The sequence below is a fragment of the Cydia fagiglandana genome, chromosome 26 (genome assembly GCF_963556715.1).
Source record: "Cydia fagiglandana chromosome 26, ilCydFagi1.1, whole genome shotgun sequence".
In the NCBI taxonomy this organism is placed as follows: domain Eukaryota; kingdom Metazoa; phylum Arthropoda; class Insecta; order Lepidoptera; family Tortricidae; genus Cydia; species Cydia fagiglandana.
Genome location: NC_085957.1, coordinates 3037728 through 3063531, shown reverse-complemented (window position 1 = coordinate 3063531; position 25804 = coordinate 3037728). Strand labels below are relative to the sequence as shown.

Here is a 25804-nt window from a genome sequence, read left to right as displayed (position 1 = left end):
TGTAATAAAGTGCATTGTTACTTTATTTTTTTGATAGTACTTCGTGAGTTTTGCTTGTCACCCGACGAAATACGACTTTAGTAGTCGAAAATCTTCGCAAATGTTTAATTCTTGTAAGATGGCGAAGTTACAAATGATATAAACGACATTTTCTATGAATCATGTTTTTGATTCCCTAACCCTGACTCGCAATTATTCATTATCCATAACATTACTATAGCGAATAAAAATGAAGGGCAAATAGGATATTTTTAGGGTTAAAGGTAAAACCCTATTACTAAGACTCAGCTGTCCGTCCGTCCGTCCGTCTGTCACCAGGCTGTATCTCACGAACCGTGATAGCTAGACAGTTGAAATTTTCACAGATGATGTATTTCTGTTGCCGCTATAACAACTAATACTAAAAAGTACGGAGCCCTCGGTGGGCGTGTCCGACTTGTCCAGTTTTTTAAATCTTTCTCGCTGTAGAAGTTTGAATAGTCTCAGAACCCGCTACAGGTTTTTCAATTTAGCAAGTACCCTAAATGGCATATAGTCGCACCAAACAAAGTCTGCCAGCGGATTTGATAGCCCACGCAGTGTAAGTGTTATGTATACGTCATAATTTCATAGAAGTTTGACGTTTAAAATGACACTTGCACTGCGTGGGCTATCAAAATCCCTGCAGACTTTTTACGGTCTAACTATACCTAACAATCCCGTGTGGTGACTTCACGAGTAGTTATTGTTAGGTGTAATATTAACTTTACTAAACGCACAGAATAAATAGTAGTACTAGTTACAGAAGACTCAACTCTCTAACAAAACGCGTCTGTCACGATCAGCACAGATATGACCGCTAGGTGGCGACAGCGCCACGCGCGGCTTATGGCAAACCCCAAAATTGGGGTCGAAAGGTCTTTTAGCTACCTGTAGCAAAGCGACGAAATCGCGGAGTGAGCCACGCCTGCTAAAAGACAAAACTCGGTTTGTGTCATTACACAAACCCACATTATACACATACCTATTTAGTGTAATGGTTTTCCTTTGAGGCGCGACAAAAAGGTTATTTACCCACTCTAACCTCACCGACGGGTATAAAAATAAAAAGATAAAGAAAAAGAATTCACAGCACACAGACCTTACACCACATCTTCCTGGTTCATTCAAAAGTGGATTCTATTTCGTACATAACTCGGTAGCTTTTCCATCAGTTGAGAGCGAATTTAGAAATAAAGTCGACAGAGGAATAATTGGATTTGTTCTTAACCAAAGGAATTAATTGCTAGTGCCAGTGGCTAGTGTAGAAAAGACTGACAATCTCCGTACCCGGCCGCGTTCTCAGCAAACCTGATCCTCAAAAAAATCAAAACCAAAATATCACTTCACTATTCTAAACCAGATGCTTTATACTTTATTGTATTGCAATCATGTTCATAATTACATTAGGTGTTACCATTTGAGGATAGTAGGTACATGACACCTTGTAAGGGCATTCAATATATCCCTTCGGGTGGCAGCACCTCCGGTTGAACGGCAGGAGAAATGGCGCGGCCGTTTTTTAAATATGCCTCTGCGTGGCAGAGGCCGCAAGAAGGTTCGGTCATAACAAGCCCGTAATTGGCAGAGACCGTCTCGCGGCATCTGTGCGACGCTGCATTTCGCGCCTAAAATAAAACCGTTAAAACTATGCCTTGCTTGCTCACTCTTGCAAGATGCATTCGTCAATAAACAAGGATAGTATTCCCTAACGGTCGATTTCCCGCGTAAAACAAAGTGACGCGCCAAATTCGCGATGATCACCCATTGAGGCCCCGCCACTTGACGTATATTTTTCCAAAATGGCTGCGCCACTCAACGGGCTTGTTATGTCTGTCCTCCTCGCGGCCACCGCCACTTACCGTAGAGACCTCGAGGAGGACAATGCCACTCGAAGGGTTAAATTATCTTAAGTCTAGGTATTAAGTATTTAGTACACGCATGCATCTTATACCAATAGCAATAAAATCTATATTCATAATCTTTTTTTTTTTTGAGGGTTGGGCTATTTCCTCGTTGAGGGTTGGGCTATTTCCTCGTTGAGGGCTGGGCTATTTATTTGTGATTTTCATAGAAAGTAGTGAGGCTAAAAAAAGTGTATTTTATTTTAGACTACTCTGTAACATAATACTTACCCTATTATTTTGACTTTCTATGAAGTTTGTAGTTCTTTTTTATTTACTAGCCTCTGCTGCTGCTAACTGTGTGTTGGTATTCGTTTTAGTGGTGCTAAAAAGAGCAGGCACGATAAAAACCACAATGAGTTTAAACATGTGACTTTGTTAATGTCTGTTAAGGTCACACATAGATAGCATTGTTGTATCTTGTATCTACTTTGTGTTATATTTTTGTTGTAATCATAGGCTGGGAATCCTCTAGACCGAGTTTAGAGCAATTATTTCATGCAACCGATGATGCAAAAATGCGGGGGTGCGCTGGACGAGGTGAGCGAAATCCCGTGCCGATGATTGGTCCGTTCAAATACACGGACGTCACACAAAGACACTTTCGACTCGAACATGGAGTAAATTTACCGTATGCGTGGCAGAGGGGGTAGCGCGACTATGCTCAGAGGATGTTTTGTCTGTAATCTGTAATGAAATATTTTGTAAGCGTTTCTCGGCGCATTTGTATTTTTACTGTAATGCCGCGTAAACATGATTGTATTAAATATATAAGTAAATAGAAAGATGTGTTTGTACTCTGAATTTAATATTAAATAGTACCATTTCGTAGGTACCTACCTTATCACAGTGAGAATAGTATGATAGGGCCCTAGCGACTTTCATATTGATTGTTGTTTTACTTGAAACAATGTTAAGTAGTTTTGGGAATTATTATTATTTCTATTCAGAATAACAAGATTTTTCCACTTTTCTTGAAAAAAAAAACCCGAATATTTTTGGTTCATTTGGCTACGTTTTCTATACAACCTTTCTATGGCTGTAAAAAAAACAGAAACAAAAAATGTATGAAATTTTGTAGACACTTTTTATCTCGTAATTAGGATCGAAAGAAATCATATAAAAAATCCAAAATCCAAATAGCAAGTTGGAGGTACAACTTTAAATAGAAATGCGCATTAAATCATCATCTTCATATCATCCAGAGGACGTCGACTGCTGGACATAGGCCCCAAAGAGTGCCACAATGACCGGTCTTGCGCCACCCGCATCCATCGGATTCCCGCGACCTTTACCAGGGCGTCAGTCCACCTTGTGGAGCATTAAATATATGTAGTAACATCGAAAACATTCACTAATTTTATAGAAAGATACGTTGACGGTCTTCAAAGTCCATATCACTTGTTCCGCTCCGTTGAACGCAAAATTCAAATGCGTTTGTGACTTTAAAGTAAAAAGTTCGCGATATTTGACAGGCACGCCACGTTCTATGACCAGTGTTAGCTGGTCTTGAGAGCTGTAAAAGATATGCGTGAATTGAGAGCCACTTTATACTGGTTTAGTAAGCAACCAACTCGATTTCTCTCGCTAGGGTTGGAATAACTGTTTAGGAACACAGATTACTTTCATTTACCCAAAATCAATTGATTTTATTTGGCGTGTAATGTCTAAAAAGGACGTGTCTCAAGTCATCATCTTCCTCGCCTTATCTCGGCATTTTGCCACGGCTCACGGGAGCCTGGGGTCCGCTTGACTTAATGCCAAGAATTGTCGTAGGCACTACTTTTTACGAAAGCGACTGCCGTCTGACCTTCCGACCCCGAGGGGAAACTATAAGCCTTCGCCATTTGACATTTAACAATTTTAACACATATCAGTGAAATCCAATATCCAATTGTAGGTATCGGCCTATAGGGCCAAACCGAGCCCTATGGTTGACTGGTAGAGAATGCCATTTGGCATTAGTCCACCATTTGTACAGCTTATCGTAAAATTTAATATATATTTTTTATAATTTTTAAAAAACATCAGTTTAGAAGTTATTTAAGAAAATAACCAAAAAATTACCATTCCTATTTATCTCAGAAACTACTGGATATAAAATTTTGAAAAAATACACAAAATAGTTCTTTACCTATAGATGACAGGAAAACCTATTAGAAATGGCAGTCATGCGAACATCTTGTGCAATAAAGTTTAAATCAATAAATAACATGGATCAAAGTCAAATGGAGTGCTAAAAATTTTAATCCTGTGTCGAAAGATGGCAGAACTGTGACTACGACATTTAATTTGACGATACGGCTCTATACTAAATTATTTTTGTCTGAAGTATGCCATATTGAGGAGCCTATGCGTAGTGGTCTGTGGTTTGAACTAAATATACTTGGACATTTGCCTCGGAACAAAGTTTATGAAATCTTTGAGTTCATCTGACTTGAAGGGATCCAGCGGATTTTTAGAATTTTCTTTGACTCTCAACGTTATAAAACGATATATATATGTAGGCGGCCGATCGTAAGATCAGGCAGATCGTAATGTTCCTGGGTGTAATGTTTTGACGATAGTCACATTAAACCAATATATAGGTAGGATAGGTTCGTTAGGTTGCTTCATATGCCCGGAGGGCAAACTGCCCAGAAATAGGCCCGTCGACTCATGGAACGGGTCAAAGATTTTCACGTTTCACGTTATGCCTAGGAATTTCACGATATGCCTGATGTTACGATCGGCCGCCGACATATACAAATCGTTAACTTTTGTATATCCATTGAAAGGACGCCGACTTTCCGAACATTCTTTACTCATAGGCATACTCGTACGTACAAAGAGTTAGACCAAGAAAAGTCTGCAGCGATTTTCAGCCCACGCAGTGCAAGTGTTATTTTAAATGTCAAACTTCTATGAAATTATGACGTACTTATAAGTAACACTTGCACTGCGTGGACTATCAAAATCGCTGCAGACTTTTCTTGGTCTAACTCTACCTATTTTTGAAAAACATTTTAATAAAAATTGATTTCCACGAAATCGAAAGTTAGTATCATATTTAAACATTAGTTTCTCATAATATTATTGTAATATATTAAAAACAATAAAGCCATAAAAACCGAAAACTAAAACAATTTAACGTCCATTCAAAATCCATTAGTAACTATAACAATATTTTTGATGTAATTATAAATAACTAAGTTTTTATTAAATTTATTACTTATTTTTACTTAAAAAACTATGCTCGCTTGACTGTGAGAAATACATTTAATTATCTGAAATTAAACATAAATATTGCCTTGGGTATATAATTGGTGGACTCTTGTTCTGTACTCATTCACTGGCAAGATGGTCAGGGTAGCGGCATTGGGAATATTGGGTAATATTTTATTTTTAATAGTATTCTAAATCTAAATCTATTATCTCCTCCTTCTTCTTCGCGTTATCCCGGCATTCTGCCACGGCTCATGGGCTCCGCTTGACAACTAATCCCATGATTTGACATAGGCACTAGTTTTACGAAAGCGACTGCCATCTGACCTTCCAACCCAGAGGGGAAACTAGGCCTTATTGGGTTAGTCCGGTTTCCTCACGATGTTTTCCTTCACCGAAAAGCGACTGGCAAATATCAAATGATATTTCGTACATAAGTTCCGAAAATCTCATTGGTACGAGCCGGGGTTTGAACACGCGACCTCCAGATCTAAATCTAAATATATTGTAATCACATAATACTTACTACTACTTATGTGACTATTATGCGACTACATAATGTAGCTACATAATTAAACTCCCTCTCAGCGCGTTGCCTAACCCCACACTAGTAGCTAGTATAAAGCCTAATTATGTACTGTTACATAAACTGCTTTATGTAATATCTACAAACATAGCTCTCTATCATGTGTACAAGAATCGCATATTAAGGCTGCCATTATTGCGGAATTTGATCGCACAGTTTGAATAGACATTCAGTACAGTCAACTGTAAAAATATGGGTATAGACAATATACTCAAACATATGTCCCATAGTTCTTAATTCACTGACATAAGAGTTATGGGACATATTTTTGAGATGATTTGTACACCCATATTTTTACAGTTGACTGTACCTATTTCATTTCAAATAAAGGCCATCTCAACTGATACCAGAAATATGATGTCACATCAAATTCCTTGGTATTTCATGAATTTTTAATATTAATATTAAATCGATATACCTGCTGCTCAAACCTTCGTCAAATATTGATGTACCATGTACTTTACTACCCGTAAAAATTAATATAATAATCGATATAATAAACTTTTCTCAAACATGCAATGAAATATTGATGTTATGTTCCTTATAATAGGCTGCGAAGTATGACGTTTCAGGTGCGGCTAGGACAAAAGGTATTTAATGGAATTTCATACAAATCTTGCAGGCCTAGGCCGGCAAAGTCCTCTTTTTTAATTTTCATTTCACAGATATTTGTGACACAGCATCGTGGCATTCATCCATAACTAGAGGCAGTATTGGCTTTATGGTTCGTAATGACACTGCCACTACGCCTATAAAAAAAAACAACAAACAATGTTTGCTATAATTTGCAGTTTTATTTGTATAAAATCAACATGAACTTAATAAATAATACATTATGAATCAAATTTTATAATTTTAAATTATAAATTTAACTACACAAATAAAAACATTTAAAATATTTCATCTAAACGTTAGCGGTAAAAAGGTCTACTCAAACACGCGTAGTTATTTTTTTTTAAATTGTTATGGAGGTAAAGTTGAAAAATTTTCATTCTGTTTTATTGGATTTATGGTGCGTTGTTGATTTTTTTACTTTAATATGAGTTCCGACGAAATAATGAAAATAATTGTAATCGTAGGTGTTGGAATTGGCAGCGTAAGCAGAATTGATTTTAAATAACTTGCTGCCTCTGCCGCCAAGTCAAAGACGAAGTATGTAATGGTTGCTTATGGCAATTTTATTATTTGATAAACTAAGAAAAATGGCTTACAGTTTATTAGAAACAGTTTTGTGGCATATTTTAAATGAATGTAACTACAAATTCGTCAACACTGTGGAAATTATACTTATTTACTCCATGCATAAAGCAACGATGTATGTGAAACATAACACAACACAAGCCTTCTTGAGCTTACTGTGGGACTTAGTCAATCTGTGTAAGAATGTCCTAAAATATTTATTTTATTTATTTATTTATTTATTTATGATATCAATATGAAAGACTATGTAAACTTATGTGACGAAAACGACAGTCTACAAGGCGAAAAAATCAAAATACATGAAAATATACGGGTAGTAAAAATACACGACTCGTGTAAAACATACGCGTGATAATGATATAGGTACGTGTTGGTTATATTTTGGGTGTAGTTTACTTTTAGTTTTTTCTATAAATAAAACTTGGGTTTCGTGGATTTTTTATTTTATTTATTTCATTGCATGTTTGAGAAAAGCACTATACATACCTCGTCGGGAAATGGGGTTGCCCGCGCTCAGACCTATCCGGCCTCGCTTCGCTCGGCCGTCTATATGTCTTCGGCCGGCAACCCCTTTTGTCCCGGCCTCTATAGTAATGTACTATTATTAAAAAGCAATAACATACGACTTTTTCAGTGCTCTTGGCTTCGTCGTACGCGCTACCGGCACCCAAGGCTGATCCAGGCTGCTGGAGCCCCCGTGTCAAATGTGAAACCTGCTGGAACCCTTGCCCGTCTTGCTCCCGTGTGGATCCACTGCCCGCACCCTGCCCTTGCCCAAATCCGATCATTGAACCGATTTGCCCGCCATGCCCTCGTCCGTGCCCGTATGTTGAACCGATTAGTCCGCCATGCCCTCGTCCATGCCCGCATGTTGAACCGATTTGCCCCCAACCCTGCCCGTGTCCCCGCCCTTACCCGTATGTTGAACCGATTAACCCGCCATGCCCACGGCCCTCTCCGTATGTGGAGCCGCTTTATCCATACCCACAACCCTGTCCTGAGCCAATTTGCCCCCGTCCTTGCCCGCCTTACCCATACCCGCAACCGTTTCCTGAGCCAATTTGCCCAAGTCCGTGCCAGCCACATTACTCACAGTACAGATTTAACCCGTGCCCACAACCCTGCCCTCGCCCCTACCCGTATGTGGAACCGATTGGCCCACCATGCCCTCGTCCTGAACCGATCTGCCCGTGCCCCAGTCCTTGCCCACTACGCCCCATATGGCCATCTTGCGGCCTACGGCTTGGTTGCTCATGTTCATAATTCCAAAAGTTTCAGTAACTTTTTCGAAGCGTGATATTCAAAGTCGATTCCTGCTTACACTACCACATACCTATTTACCAAAAATGTAACAAAATTACATATGCAGAAATAAATTTGCCACTCCTGCAAACCTGCTCGGTGTTCTTCAAATCTTAAATAAGACCCAGGAAAAGGTGCAAAATCTTTCCTTGAAGAAAAATCCGGAAGAAAATGTACACAAACAAAGAAAAGCCGATCGGGAAAACATTCGCTCAGAAGCGCTCTCTTCTTGAATTTTCTAACACTACGGGGATGCCAAAACAAACTTTTGAACGTATTTATAAAATTCTATATTATTTGAAAATTATATGATTGGCTTCAAAATTCAATATTCATAAATACATTATAATTATTTCGAAAAAGAAATTAAATAAATTGGTCGTTGAGAGATTGCCTGTTGTTTTTTTTTAAAGTTTACTACCATATTCTTCATATACCCAATCCATACCCAAGTACCACGCTTAAGGATGACTCACTTTAGACGCGTAGACCGGGCCGTGCGACACAGCTATGCCCCTATGTTTGATTTTTATCGATTTTTTAATTATTGTAAGAGTTAGGAGCATTTAGTTTAATTAAATCTGTTTTTCGCTCTTAATTTTTACACAAATAAAATACCCGAGAAAAGTCAAACATGTGAGCATAGCTATGGTTAATATAGCTACATCAAAACATGTTAAAATATTTATATTTACCATATTGTCAATATTCAAACGAAGCACAAAGAAATCAATATCCAAAGCATAGTCTAATAAAACATGGTCTTCTCTTCCCAGAGTGACACAAGCCTACGTCACAATAACATGGCCGCTATATATAGCGCTATCGCATATTATCATATAGCGCTGTCGCATGATGACGTAGGCTTGTGTCAGTCAGGTGACCTAGAAAAGACGGGAAGAGAGTACCAGGCGCAGTATATTATTATACCATGATCCAAAGAAAGAACAAAGAGGAAAACGAGGGCTAAGTACGTTTGTATGCAGAAACGGCGCAGTATATATTCTCTTAATACGTATAAATATACAGATAAATACATAAAAACAGAGCCTTAAAATATAAATGACTGGATTTAATGTGGTGTAATGGTAGTTCGCGGGTAATTAGTCTGAAAGTGGTTGAAGCGGTAGTCATTCAAAATGGCTGCATTTTTAATGCGCCTGGGAAATTGAAATTGAGTGTTCGTTCATTTTCTGTTCTAAAGTGGTCTTCAAATAATGATTTTAGAAGCACTATTTATTACACATGAACTTTTTTCTTTTTTAGGGTTCCGTACCCAAAGGGTAAAACGGGACCCTATTACTAAGACTTCGCTGTCCGTCCGTCCGTCCGTCCGTCCGTCTGTCTGTCACCAGGCTGTATCTCACGAACCGTGATAGCTAGACAGTTGAAATTTTCACAGATGATGTATTTCTGTTGCCGCTATAACAACAAATACTAAAAACAGAATAAAATAAAGATTTAAATGGGGCTCCCATACAACAAACGTGATTTTTGACCAAAGTTAAGCAATGTCGGGAGAGGTCAGTACTTGGATGGGTGACCGTTTTTTTTGTTGCTTTTTTTTGCATTATGGTACGGAACCCTCCGTGCGCGAGTCCGACTCGCACTTGCCCGGTTTTTTTTATTTTTCTTTATTCTTCAAAACTGGTGAGAAAGTTTTATTTTATCAACAAGAGCGGCAAAGTAAGTTGATCGAAAGTTTAGAGTTGATTCCTCACGCTGGCTGGTAGATTTGACTTTTAAATGCTATAGGAAATAGAACGATCTTGGAAGGTTTTTGGGGGCTAGTGAAGTTGTTTTTAGGGTTCCGTACCCAAAGGGTAAAACGGGACCCTATTACTAAGACTTCGCTGTCCGTCCGTCCGTCCGTCCGTCTGTCACCAGGCTGTATCTCACGAACCGTGATAGCTAGACAGTTGAAATTTTCACAGATGATGTATTTCTGTTGCCGCTATAACAACAAATACTAAAAACAGAATAAAATAAAGATTTAAGTGGGGCTGCCATACAACAAACGTGATTTTTGACCAAAGTTAAGCAACGTCGGGCGGGGTCAGTACTTGGATGGGTGACCGTTTTTTTTACCGTTTTTTGCATTATGGTACGGAACCCTTCGTGCGCGAGTCCGACTCGCATTTGCCCGGTTTTTTTATAAATAATATATATGTATTTGTATTTTGTATTTTAAATTAAAAAGGTAAAATGTATTAACAAGCAAGACTGTTTTATCATAGATAGTGTGGGTGGGTAGAAATACTCATTTTTATACCTACCTACATAAGTACATACATCACAGTTTTGATATTGTTTGTTACTTGGTTGTTACTAAGCCCCCCCCCCCCCACATCTAGCGTCTTTCGAGCGTCGGCGTCTACAACTCTATGGCCGCTGCTCGACGCAACGTCGACGCAACTGCGCAGCGACGTCATTTTCCATAGCGCTGACCAGACGCCGACGCTCGAAAGACGCAAGATGTGGGGGGGCTAATGCGACAGCATTTAATATTTAATTTAACAATACAAAATTATGTTGTCAGGTCCCCACAGAAAACCAGCGCCACGGTTTGCCGCGGCACTAATGCTGAGTGATCCTATTTTAGCGCCCAAATGTCTTTTATGTCTGCATGCCCTTCTTTTCATGTACTGTGTTGTGGCGTTAAAATAAAATATATAAATAAAATGATAAATATAAATAAATATTATAGGTCAATTTTACACATATATGTATTTGTATTTTGTATTTGCACTTAAAAAGGTATAATTTTTTCAAGTATTTCCAAAGGCATCTTGATTAATGACCCTAGGCCGAACAATGGGTCAGAACTCTGTTGTTTCGACGGGGACTGTGGTAGCTGCTGGTAGTGTTGAAGTTGGTAGCTGCGAGGTTGGTAGCCTTGAGGTTGGTGTTGAGGTTGGTAGCGAGGTTGGTAGCCTTGAGGTTGGTGTTGAGGTTGGTAGCTGCGAGGTTGGTAGCCTTGAGGTTGATGTTGAGGTTGGTAGCTGTGAGGTTGGTAGCCTTGAGGTTGAGGTTGTTGGAAACGTTGAAGTGGGCCATGTGGGGCGGCAGTTATTAGTGACATGGACACTGGAAAAAAGTACAACCGTTTATACTTGCCGCAAAACTAATTGGCAAGTCATTGGCATGGCAGCGAACAAGTCGCGAATGCGACGCGGCGCGGCGCGGCGGGCCCAAGACGTTCGCGTTCGCAACGAGATCGCCCACGTAGGACACTTTTATAGGTATCAAAAGATTGATTCGCTCCGCGCCGCATCGCTTCGCTTCGCGTTCGCGTGTTGTTCGCCTACGTAGTACGCTGCGTAAGAATCATAAGGTAAGTACCCCTATTAACGAGGGGGTTAAGCAAGTTTCCCAAAAAGAGCCAAAAATTAAGCATAAACCGGCGGTGTATGGACCAAGACATATTTTTTTATGTTAGTTTATTAATTAAAGTTTATATTATTTTAGTTTCTGGCCTTGTTTTAGGAAATTATAAAGGAAAAAATAATTATAAAAACCAAAATATCGAAATCGCCTTTTACCGTGGTAATGGACCGCTGTTACCCAAATACCGCGGATGTGGGTTCCTTTTTACGAGGGTATATAACTCGTTGCATTTTTAGTTCCATAATTATGATAAATATTATTTAGGTATTTGACAATAATGGATGAAATATGGTATATTCAATACATACGCTTTTCATATTATAAGACTTATTTAATTATTGAATTTTAAATAGAAATAGTTGGTTCCTTTAACGCTTAAAACATCGTGGGGTACCCTTTACGAGCAAGTGTGATGCTGTCGAAATTCTTGTTTAATTTATTACCTATCTACGTTAAATAAATAGGTACATACTTACTTAATTATTTCAACCGGACGTGGAGGGCAAATAGTGCCAAAACGTTCAAGCTATCACAATTATATTCTACACAATACATATACAAGATCTGGTGAAGCGCTGGTGGCCTAGCGGTGACAGCGTGCGACTTGCGCTCTGGAGGTCGCGGGTTCAAACCCCGGCTCGTACCAATGAGTTTTTCGGAACTTATGTACGAAGTTACCAGTCGCTTTTCGGTGAAGGAAAACATCGTGAGGAAACCGGACTAATCCCAATAAGGTCTAGTTTACCCTCTGGGTTGGAAGGTCAGATGGCAGTCGCTTTCGTAAAAACTAGTGCCTACGTCAAATCATGGGATTAGTTGTCAAGCGGACCCTAGGCTTTCATGAGCCGTGGCGAAATGCCGGGATAACGCGAGGAAGAAGAAGAAGACATATACAAGATCTGTGTAAGTTAGTGTTAATGTTGTATGTTTGTGTTGTGTGTCTATTTTTACATAAAATATATTTTTCTACTCCAGCACTTCTATTTGTCGATTAAATGACTGCCAGTGATTTCTAAACCAGCTACATTTGAAGCACGGTGCGTAGGGGACCGTGTCCTTTGTCTATATGATCACAAATATTACAATAGCCAAAAGTTGAATAACTGACTGTATTTAAAAAAAAACTATTTTCTAGGCAAAGATCTAAAAACCAATATTTACTTTGACTTTATATATCATTTTATGTTTGCTGCCTTATGAAAAAATATTATGTGCAACAGTACAACATTAGGTCTGAAAATTGTCGGGCCTTTCTTCGGGCCTTGAATTTTAAAAACCATTTTATTGTGTACCTGGTATACCAAAGAATATCAAAAGTATTAGGTATTTTAAGAACCTGTTAATTTCGAAGCCATGAAAGTTTTGGGTGGGTCTGTATTAGGTTCTCATACAGCTTATTACCGAGTGATGTCTTTTCTAACCATCGTTAAACGGTTCAATTCAAATAATTTTAAAACTCATTTACGACTAATCAAAATAAATAGTTATCTTGTATTTTTTTAATACGATCAATATGGATGATTCCAAATATTACAAAACAATGGTTAAAATAAACTTTATAACCATACTTCTGTTTTTATATCAATACTTGAACGAGTTTCTCAGATAAGGGTTTCTAAGAAAACGTCTGAGAAGGTGTCTAAAATTGTAATCAAAATTAAGAGTTCTTGCATAGATTTCATACAACGTTAATAGCTCTTTAGTTTTATAGGAGGTTAAATAATTCAATAACATCAAAAGTCAAGGAAATGTGCATTTATATATAAATATAAGATCGCTTGAATCTAAAATACCGTTTCCGTTATTACCGAGGTATACATCGAAATTAGGTGTCACACAAAGAAAATGGAACCTAACACCGAGGTTTTTAATTTCCTATTTTTTCCCTATTGGCGAGCAAATATCACAAATAAAGTATTTGGGAATCATAAAGATAATAACTAAGAATCAATCTCAAGTCTTAGTCTTTCCATAATATTTACCATTATTACGCTAATCACTAAATAGAATACGCGTTTACTTACTTGAGGTGTTGCGTGTTAGTATGGAGCAACCAAATCTTGCGCTCTTGATACGCTAGTTTACGTTTCTCGACTTGTTTTTGTGATGTTTTTGTAGTAGTGTTATACTTATTCGACAGTCAAAAGATAAGGCTTTATTTCTGTGTTCTTAGATTCAAAGAAAGTTAATAAGCTTTCTTATTAAACGCTATTTTGTACATACCGCGGTAATGAATGCCAATTTTAACGGGGTCGTTAATAGGGGTACTTACCTTATAAGGTAGAAGTACTAGTGCTCGACGCTACACTACTATTCGACATGGGCACTTTATGTCATAGTGATATAGGTTAAATTAGAACGGCGAAGATTTTTCTATATTCAAATTTAATCCTTGTCACTTTGGCATAAAGTGCCCATGTCGAATACTAGTGCAGCGTCGAACACTAGTACTTCTACCTTATGGCAGTGGAGAGACACTTTGGGATTAGTCCGGTTCCTCGCGATATTTTCGTTCACCGATCAAGTACTGCCATTCAATTTGGAATTGCGAATGCACACCCCTTAACCTCAGATTAGACAGAACTATACCACAAAACAGATAGGTACAGAAATCAACCTACATACAAAGCGCGCTCGAGCAACGCACACATAGACACTGCTCACGGACACGATATCTCGGACCAGTTGGGACCAGTGCGAGCGCGAGTGCCATCCGCTTGAGACACGCGTCTGTGAACTTTTTTGTGCAATAATGGAGAAACAAAACAAAAAGTTATTATAACTGTACAGTGGACGGTTGTTTAAATTCAACATTAAACGGTGAATTGTCGTTTTTTAAGCTACCAGTGGTTTCAGAGAGAATGCGTATGCGAACTTATTACATTGTACATGAGAATGCGAATTTATTACACTTAAAAATATAATAATCGTGTATTTCGCCAATCTCGGAATCATCGCAAGATATTTTCTGTGGCAAATTTGTAATATAACAATGACATTAAAATTAAAATTCCTATTTGAGTTATTAATGTTATTATTAATCTATATTTCCATTCCTCCCGTTTCATCCTCAACAATAAATCAAACAACTAAATACGAGATACGATATGATAGATACGAGTGCCACTACCACGATAGTTTTTTGTGCATAAGTCATAGTTCGCAACAATCGCAACCCTAGAGCGACCGCCGAGCGTAGGTATGAAAAGTAAAGTACATACATGTGATTAACTTCTGTACTTATCTATTTTGTGACTATACCTACTCGTAAGTATATTATGTGATTTATACAGTATGTGTCTGACCATGGGGCTTTAATTCCAGGGCTTGATTTTACTCGCTAAACTGAACTACTTTTCCTATGGGAGCAACCCTAAAATCGGGGAAAGATTTTTGGCTTTTCCATAGAGAACGTCGACATCTGATCAGCCAAAATGTATGAAAAGGTAAAAAAAATCGGGATTTCGGAGTTGGTGCCATAATAAAAGTAGCTCAGTTTAGCGAGTAGAATCGAGCCCTGGATTTAACCCTGGACCCCGATGGTCAGTAACCCTGTATGTCCTTATTTATTGCTTTTTATGAGACCTTTTTTTAGGTTTCTGGGTGGTCAGAGGCTAAAACAAAATATAAAAACTTACTCATCAACAATATTATTCCAAAACGTTCCATGTCGTGCAAAAATGTGTGAGCTAATGAACCAATCCGTTTCATGGTTTACTATTTACGTAGAATGTGGAACAATTAATGATGTACGCGTAATTTTTCTCTCCGTCTGTGTTTCAGTAATTTCCTGTAATTTCAGATTTTTTTTAGGGTTCCGTACACAAAGGATGGAAAAGGGACCCTATTACTAAGACTCCATTGTCCGTCTGTCTGTCGGTCACTCGGCTGTATCTTCATTGATGAACCGTGATAGCTAGACAGTTGAAATTTTCACAGATGATGTATTTCTGTTGCCGCTATACAGGGTGTTTGGTCCATCGTTTGCCAAATTAAAATGGCGGATAAGTGCGGTAGTTTTCTATTTTTTCACGCCCTTTAAAAATTTTTTGGGACCATGTGTTTTTTTTTGTTGTTTTTGAAAAATCTTTCGTCGGAACTTAAAAAGCCATAAAAAAACAGAAGGCAAAAACTTAACTTTTGTTAGTGCTTTTATTAATCTCTGTTTTGTTGAGTTTTGTTCGTTTGAAAATGGCTACTTTTTCGAATGAAGAATACGCGGACATGTCAATGGCGTATAGTAAAGCTGATCGATGGTGTTCCACGAGCAGCGCAAATAATCTACCAGGAACGATTCCCTAACGCTTACCAACCCGCCACACGTTTCAAAACATGATGATTTTACGCCAATCCACCTTGTACCTACCTAGATGTAGTGTAGGGACGCCCGGCCGGAAGCAGGCTGGCTGTCGATGACGTATCGCGATCATTCAGCCCAGGCCCCTGTTTCACCAACGTGACAGGTGCGACGAATTGTCAAATCACTGTTGCTGACGTCACAGGCATCCATGGGCTACGGTTACCGCTTACCATAGGGCGGGCCGTATTCCTGTTTGCCACCATCATTGTATTATTAAAAAAAACTTTATGATATCGGAAAAAAACAGATATTTCTCTTGCTAAGTTTATTACAATTGTCACAAGAAACACTACAATTGTCACGAAATTCCGACATATGACTCATTACCTGTCAAGAATTACCTACAATTCTTCTAAATCTTTGACAATTGTCAGAAACTTCGCAGGAGAAATATCTGTTTTATTCCGATATAATAAAGTTTTTTTTAATAATACAATGATGGTGGCAAACAGGAATACGGCCCGCCCGATGGTAAGCGGTAATCGTAGCCCATGGATGCGTGTGACGTCAGCAACAGTGATTTTACAATTCGTCGCACCTGTCACCGATGTGAAATTGGGGCCAGTTCCCTGGAGTTGGAGCTGCAGGTTACCGTCCCGGCGGCATTCCAACACTCCATCATCATCCTGGGGTCAATCCCGGCTGTGCCCCGCGCGGGGCGCGAGGACCCGGGGTCCGCCGGCGGCATTCCAACACTATTCTCCTCGAATCTTCTTGTTTTCCTGCAGAACAGAAGGACATCTTTGAGTTTGACGTCCTTTAATTCGTTCTCTTCCAGAGTGTCTCTTACTTACTTACTTACTTAATGGCGCAACGACCCAAAATGAGTCTTGGCCTCCGACACGAGTACACGCCAGTTGTCTCGATCCTGCGCCATCTCCCGCCAGTTATCGGCATGGAGATCGCGCAAGTCCGTCCTTCAACCGCATCGCCCCAGCGATACCTGGGACGTTCGATCGGCCTCCGCCCTACCGGGCGTCCCAGGTATGCCCTCTTAGCGCCGCGATCCTCCTCCATTCTCAAAACGTGGCCGAGCCAGCGAAGACGGTGAGCCTTAGTCTCGCCTATAATATTGTGTCTCTACAGAACATTATTATATCGCGGTGCCGCGTCCATAATGCCTGCTAGCAGAGATATATATAACTCCGTATAAGATAAATAAAGTCTAAGAAAAAAACTTGCCTCGGATATCAAGAATAAGTCATTCTCAAATAGATGGCGCCATTATAATTTATACCTTTGGCCTATTCTCGGCTAGATGGCGTTGAGGACACCGTTTGATATTTAACAATTTTAACACATATCAGTGAAAGAACATGGGTCAGTATGGAACAATAAAAATTAAAAATCATTTATCCGTAAACATATTTTGATTAATTTATACATTTTCAATTTTATTTTAAGTTTTAATCGTGTGTCGATAGATGGCAGTAAATGTACCGTGACTACAAAATTGACAATGACAGGACTCCTCTATACTATCTATTCTTTTTGCTGCTAGTAAGTGTAGGTAATCCACCTTGCACAATACTTATGGCTAATGGTTAACCAAAACATCATATAAAATGACATCAAAATAACTCAATCAAAATAACATACTTAAGCTTACTAAATAATATTCGGCATGAAATGCCACTACAGGTGTAGTGAACAATTATTTTCCATCGTATTTTCACGGAAACGTACGAACGTGTCTTGCAATTTCAGTCAGTCTCGGTACAAAAAGTACTGAGGTTGACTGAAGTAGCATGACAAATACGAACGTTTCCGAGAAAATATTATGGAAAACAATTATGCACTACATCTGCACTTTGTAACGATGTAATTAAACAGTATGCTTATTTTGAATTAATTAAAATACCCAATAACGATCAAATTTAACCAATTACGCTAAGTATATTGAAATATTGCGGTGGGGCCATGAGAATACTGGTTAAATAATTTCCCTTCCGTATTATTTAAATGCTAAATAATTTATGGAGTCGCTTTATTTTAATAAAAGGTCAAATATAAGGTTTAAAAAAAAAAGGTAAAATTAAAATTTTAAGTTTTTTCTGGGCGGCGAAACTGATCCTTTCGGGCATTCTCGGCTCCGTTCGGCTCAGCATTGCTCCGAGCAATTATCAGGGTTGGCACAACTTGGCGTCCCTTTGCGTGTACGACCACAGATTGACAACCCTAAATAGCCGAAAGAGATAGAATCATACATAAGAATGGGACAGCATGATTCGATCGTCGCTGAATCGCTGTCAAACTTCGGTTCCAGGAAGTTTTTAGGGTTCCGTACCCAAAAGGTAAAACGGGACCCTATTAGTATTTGTTGTTATAGCGGCAACAGAAATACATCATCTGTGAAAATTTCAACTGTCTAGCTATCACGGTTCGTGAGATACAGCCTGGTGACAGACGGACGGACGGACGGACGGACGGACAGCGAAGTCTTAGTAATAGGGTCCCGTTTTACCTTTTGGGTACGGAACCCTAAAAACAGGATTAAATAAAGATTTAAATGGGGCTCCCATACAACAAACGTGATTTTTGACCAAAGTTAAGCAACGTCGGGCGGGGTCAGTACTTGGATGGGTGACCGTTTTTTTTTGCATTTGTTTCCGTTTTTTTTTTTCATTATGGTACGGAACCCTTCGTGCGCGAGTCCGACTCGCACTTGCCCGGTTTTTTTTGTACGGTAGTATAACTTATTAGCAGTAGTATACAGGTTGAAAAACTAGTTCAGTGTAATATTATTTACGGCAATTAACATTACTGTTAATAACCATTTTCGGTTTTACACTTAAATGGGCCAATTTCGCATAACCAAATGAGTATCGATAAAAAGGTGACTATTATGCAACTTCGCTTATTAAATCACAAAATAGTAAAAAATTAACACATATTTATAGGTATTTTAATTCCATCGAAATTTCACTATACAGTGTGTAATTATCCAATACGGGAATAGTTATTTGTTTCACTCGGGGGCAAAGTTGTTGTTTAACCGCTCGTGCTAATATTGATACCCGAGCAAGCGAAAGATTCCAAAATTGAACCACGAGCGTAGCGAGTGGTTCGAAAAATGGAATCTTGAGCGTTGCGAGGGTTTCAAAGCACGAAGGTTTCAAAGCACGAGGGTTTCAAAGCACGAGGGTTAAACAAAATTTGCTCCCGAGTGTCACACAAAATTTTTCACCACACCAACCCGAAGCAAATATTAAATGTAAAATATCAAACAATATCAAACCAAATCAAATCCAAATTAATGTTATTAAAATTCATCATCCAAATTCATCATTTAAAAGTCAATTCTACCAGCAAACATAAGAAAACAAGTCAAAATTTGCATTTGATTATTTTGCCTCACATGAGAATAAAATGCAACTTTGCTATCAGTTTTTGAAGTGCAAAGTAAGCCTTTCCGAGCTGGTGTGGTGAAAATATAATTATTGTGTTTACAAGACAGCTATAGAACTTTTCCGTGTAATGATTAATGAAAAAGTTTTTTTTAGTACACTTAATTATTACGACCCCGTAATTATTTTTTTAAATTCTGAGCAGCTAAATAACCAAATTTTAATATTTTCGTTAATTTTGAGTTGTTTTGTCGTGTTGGCTAATGGAATTGATTAATAAGATGATTTTGCTCGGGTATCAATATTAATTAATAACTATAGATCGTTTTTTTAGCATTAGAAAGAACTTGCAAGAAGGTAAGCGATCTTGAAAAACGCCTTTTAATTATCAAAAACTATTATTTATGAAAGCAGAATAATATAAATGATCGTATTAGATTCATAATTGTTACATATTTGCCGTAACTTATTTTTCTCAAACATGCAATGAAATATTGATGTTATGTTCCTTATAATAGGCTGCGAAGTATGACGTTTTAGGTTCGGCTAGGACAAGAGGTATTTAATGGAATTTCATACAAATCTTGCAGGCCTAGGCCGGCAAAGTCCTCTTTTTTAATTTCCATTTCACAGATATTTGTGACACAGCATCGTGGCATTCAGCCATTAAAAAAAAACTAGAGGCAGTATTTGCTTTATGGTTCGTAATGACACTCTGCCACTACGCCTATAAAAAAAAAAAACAAAAAACAATGTTTGCTACAATTTGCAGTTTTATTTGTATAAAATCAACATGAACTTAATAAATAATACATTATTAATCAAATTCTGTAATTTAAAATTATAAATTTAACTACACAAATAAATACATTTAAAATATTTCATCTAAACGTTAGCGGTAAAAAGGTCTACTCAAACACGCGTAGTTATTTTTTTAAATTGTTATGGAGGCAAAGTTGAAAAATTTTTATTCTGTATTTATGTTTTATTGGATTTATGGTGCGTTGTTGATTTTTTTTACTTTAATATGAGTCCCGACAAAATAATGAAATTTATTTTAATTGTAATCGTAGGAGTTGGAATTGGCAGCGTAACCAGAATTGATTTTAAATAACTTGCTGCGTCTGCCGCCAAGTCAAAGACGAAGTATCTATATGGTTGCTTATGGCAATTTTATTATTTTAGAATCTAAGAAAAATGGCTTACAGTTTATTAGAAACAGTTTTGTGGCATATTTTAAAGAAATGAAAGTAACTACAAAATCGTGAACACTGTGGAAATTATACTTATTTTCTCCATGCATAAAGCAACGATGTATGTGAAACATGATATCAACATGAAAGACTATGTAAACTTATGTGACGAAAACGACAGTCAGACGGATACAAGGCGAAAAAATCAAAGATACATGAAAATATACGGGTAGTAAAAATACACGACTCGTGTAAAACATACGCGTGATAAAGATATAGGTACGTGTTTAGTTATATTTTGGGTGTAGTTTACTTTTAGTTTTTTCTATAAATAAAACTTGGGTTTCGTGGATTTTTTATTTTATTTATTTCATTGCATGTTTGAGAAAAGCACTATACATACCTCGGCGGGAAATGGGGTTGCCCGCGCTCAGACCTATCCGGCCTCGCTTCGCTCGGCCGTCTATATGTCTTCGGCCGGCAACCCCTTTTGTCCCGGCCTCTGTAGTAATGTACTATTCAAAATGTGTTTTTGTATTAAAATACATATATTGTTTACCTTATTTCTAATGCTAAAAAAAACGAACTCTAACACGAGATAAACAGCAACTTTGCCACCTTGTAGCTGGCGTGTTAAAATAGTTTTAAATGAGAATAAAAGTAAACCAATTGGTTCAATCTGCATGTCCAAGGGACCCTAAAACAAGGCTCAGTATACCTTTGTTTGCGTAGGCGTGTTTGGCCTTCAAAAAATAATGGCCATTTTTCATCCATCTTTATCCCGAGTAAAAAAAATGAACAGGAAAGGACAGGGGTTTTTGAAACGGTGCATTTCATCAAAATATATACGGAGGCTGATTCTGGTTACTAATTTGATATGGTTTTGATCTTATTATTATTATTTGTATCTCCGTTTTAAAACTCTCGGGTCTTTCGAGCCCGGTCATTTATAAGGCGTGCGTGGGGATATGGATCCAACACGTAGAGGCCGTTTGGAGAGATTTGATGTCATGTAGAACGCCTGCTGGAACCCATTCACGGGTACATCAATTATTATTATTAAAGCCTTTCTTTATTTCCCTCTATTAAACTCTAATTTAAATATATTTAGTTAAATTATATATATTTCATATTAAGGACCCCTGTCGGGTATAGGCCTCCTCCATGTTTTTCCATTTATCTCGGTCTTTGGCCTTAATTGCCCAATTTTCACCGGCTATGTCTATAATATCCTTTGACCATCTCGTTTTGGGGTTTCCTGCTGTACTTAAAATATGTGCTAATTGTACTTTTAATCCAGTGAAATTATAGAATTTTGTAACATGGCTCTTCTGCGTCAATTCACAAACTTGTATTATTCATTGGGCCAACATCATAAACACGTCTGCAAAAAATCAGAACTACCGGATTTGACGCAAACGCAAAATGTATAATTTTACTGTATTATTTTGATCAATTATAATGATTGTGTTTACAAGACGTCTTTGACTTCTGCGCCCATACGGAATCAGCCGAAGTCTACCTCCACCACTGAACATTGTGCAAGTAACGCGAATCAATAATGACTTGACTTTTCAGCATCAATTCAGTACAGGGAGCACAGAGGCGGGTCAAGATCATATAAAAAAAAAACATCAGAACCGTTACAAATTTTAAATCAGAATTGGCTTCAAGGTATCACTTTCATTACGAATAAAACGAAGACAAATGAAAGAGGACCTGAAAAACAATTATTACAATAAACAATATTCTTAAAAACAATGATCCCAACGAATTGACAACTTACTCCTAGTGAAAATCCGGTTCGAAGGACCATGTTCTTTACGGTATAAGGTTCAATTTCAATTGCAGGTGAATCCTAAAGCAAACGCGTTTAGTTGCTAAGCCTTATTTATTATAACTAACGAGAGGCTATACAGCTAGGTACGGGTAGATGGGGAGACACTCCTGAGTTCTGGCAAACTCGGCTCCGTTCGGCTCAGCATTGCTCCGAGCAATCATTAGGTTTGGCACAACTTGACATCCTTTTGCATGACCACAGATAAGATAATGACTTGAATTTTGACAACCCTAAATAGCCGAAAGGGATAGTGCCATACATTAGAAACGGATAGCCTGATTCGTCCCTGAATCGCTGTCAACTTCGCTTTTGTAGGAAGGGTCCTTTCTGCACGGAAGTACACTCTAAAAAAAATTTGGTTGGCCCTATCAATATCTTGATGGCCGTAATCAAGCATCTTGATTCCATACGAGCCTAACAAGAACTTAAACACATCAAACAAGGTAATTCTGATTGCTATTACTATTGTTAGGTAACTGAACCAATTAAGATCTTGTTCAATATTTACACGAAAAATAATTATGCTAACTAATTGATCCTAGTAAGATCAACTAAGGGCTTGATAATGAAAACAAACAAGTTAGTTTAACTAAGATGTAAATCAATGTTAACATGAAGAATTACTGTATTAACTATTTGACCCAAATAAGTTCAACTAAGAACATGATTACACCGACTTATGGCGTATTAGCCTGAACTAAGATATTGGTCAATTTGAATCTTAATTGTTTAATCATTTCAACTAAGATGTAAATCAATGTTAACATGAAGAATTACTGTATTAAATATTTGACCTAAATAAGTTCAACTAAGAACATGATTACATCGAGTTATGCATCTTATTAGCCTGAACTAAGATATTGTTCAATTTGAATTTTAATTGTTTAATCATTTCAACTATGAAGCTTGTTTAGTACAATACCATTCTTGTTCAATTGTACTATGACTTACTTTGTCGCATTTACTAAAACATTTCTTTCAGATCTCTAGTTTTTTACGCGCCGTGCTGAATAATGCTGGAGGTCACTACTTATTCGTTTAAATTTTATCAATTTAAACGAATAAGTAGTGAATAAAATATAACAACAAAGAAAGGGATAAAACATAATTAAACTAAATCAAGCCCGTAAAGTTTTATAAAAAGGGGGTAAAAGAATAAAACAAAAAAATATTATAATAAGATGTTATTTATTCATTTAATCATTTTGAAAGTAAACGTTTTGCATTTAAATTCACACGCACGGATCCGTGTCTAAGCATACGAGGGGTTAACACTCGTTGGTCCAATCACGTTCACACTTGTTGGTCTATCCAAGCACACTACACTCACAGTGTCACTACGCGAGTTTGATTCGGATGTCACTGGTTGTTTTTTAGTCAAACAAATCACAAGATTCCACACATTTGACAGTTTAAAAACCCATTTTCACGATTAAAATTGTTGTATATGTGAATTACGGCTTCTCTTACCAATCTTGGTATATAGTGGCGTGCTGTCGAAATGACCTTGGGACTATGCAGCTCGATCCAGTGACTTATACCCGACTCAAGGTGACACTGAGCAATAGCTGACTTGCGAGCGTCGTTGTTCTTGACCGCAGCGATGTGGTCTTTAATTCTGCAGGCAATAGTGCGTTTGGTATGCCCACTGTACGAACTACCACAACTGCAATCAACTCTGTACACACCAGGTTTTTCCAGAGGAATAAGTAATTGAATGAGCTTAACGCAACTGCGTGCTACAGAGACTGACTGCTCGGTCGCACGCGCCACGAGAGGGGCGCAGGTGGGGCGGAGAGCGGGTGTAGAGGCGATCCTCCTACTTATCTCTTGATTGATCGGATTAACCGATTATTTAATTTAATTATTAAGAAAATCGATTTAACAAATAATTCTTAGTAGAATGGAATATTAGTTTCGTAATCAATACAATAACTTGATCATAATGGGATTGAGTGTTTTATCTTCGTTGTTCTAAATATTATATGTTTAGTTGATTCAACTAGCAAATCTTATGTAAATCAACAAAGACAAAATAATCAAATAAACTATTAAAATGTTTATAACTATTAACATATTTATCTGTTTTAATTAAATTGTTAAGGATTGAATTAACCTACGTTACATAATTATGCCAACAAGTTAATAATAGATGCAAAGTATACAATTGTTAGGATTAATAACATACCTACTTTATTAGTTCAATCACAGATACACTTATTGTTTTAAGTAATCAGCTTTCTTTGAGTTATATAAGATCGTTATTGTTGTAATTAACTTAACGTCAACTAAGAGAAAACTGCTCTTAGTTGGTCTTCATTTTTTAGAGTGTACTATTAATTATTCTGTGGTACGGGGACGGAAATCGACAGAACAAACAGGGCTTTACAAACACAATTCACAATTACTTTCAAATCTGTACATCAAACCAACTTTGCGCACACTTAAAATACCAAAGAACTAAGCTTCTCCCTCGAGCCCCGGACGATTTGCATAAGTCGAAACTTTTTTTATTTCCAACTTTCCCTTTGGGATTCTTTTCCATTATCATATTAAGGTCTCTTTGTGTCGAGTTAGTGCGGTGTGAGTAATACGGGGCCTTTGATATGTATACCGATTTCGGAGGCGCTAAAATTATACAGGGTGCTTCCTGTAACAGGAGCAATAAATTAAACTAAAAGCTGTACTCCTCAAACTGACCAACATTTGTTCAGCAATATAACACTTTAAACTCTCGCGTTTTGTACACATATTTAATTACACAAACGGGTCTACCGCGATATAATTTCATTGTTTTTGTTGTTGTTATCTCCGTTGATATTTGTTGGGACGTCAGTCTTTCCGAGACCACAGCTGGTGCAACTCAGCTGAAACGTTGGAATTAAAGGTAAAAACAATGAAATTATATCGCGGTAGGCCCGTTTGTGTAATTAAATATGGCTACAAATATAATGACCACCAAAAAATACATTGGTACCCTAAATAAAAAAATCATGCTTACCAAAAAAAATTACTGAACACCAAAAAAATAAGCCCTAAAATTACAAATGTACCACCATTTTAATTACGACTGCACTTCAAATTGTATTCGAATACCAAATATATTGAATGATTACCAAAAATCATTAATGATCACCAAATCTTGAAGACCAAATTAATGAGATTTTTGCACCTAAATAAACCACATGATTACCAAAAAATGTATACGTATTACCAAATAAAGTAAAATGAAGCCAAAATTACTAGCCCCTCCCGCTCAACCCCCCGTACCCCATACCGCATACCTACCTAACCTCACCTACTTTTCTAATAGCATACTGATATGCTACTAGAAAAGTAGGTTAGGTTAGGTTTGAACTGCTATAAGTTAAGTGGGCTAGGTTAACACTCCGACCCTCTCAGAAACGAAATGCGACTAGAAAAGTGGGTTAGGTTAGGTTTGAACTGCGACCCTTACAGAAAA

The 25804-nt window shown here is 37.6% G+C and overlaps 1 protein-coding gene and 1 long non-coding RNA gene across 2 annotated transcripts in view; both read left to right on the top strand.

Annotated features, from left to right (window-relative positions):
* Positions 1-25804, top strand: part of LOC134677586 (limbic system-associated membrane protein-like) — a 322342-nt gene that overhangs the window by 198098 nt on the left and 98440 nt on the right. The gene's annotated exons all lie outside the window — the stretch shown is intronic.
* Positions 10953-11301, top strand: LOC134677639 (uncharacterized). Its single transcript, XR_010100069.1, has 3 exons — positions 10953-11127; positions 11167-11208; positions 11245-11301. It is a non-coding gene; the product is annotated as an uncharacterized LOC134677639 (long non-coding RNA).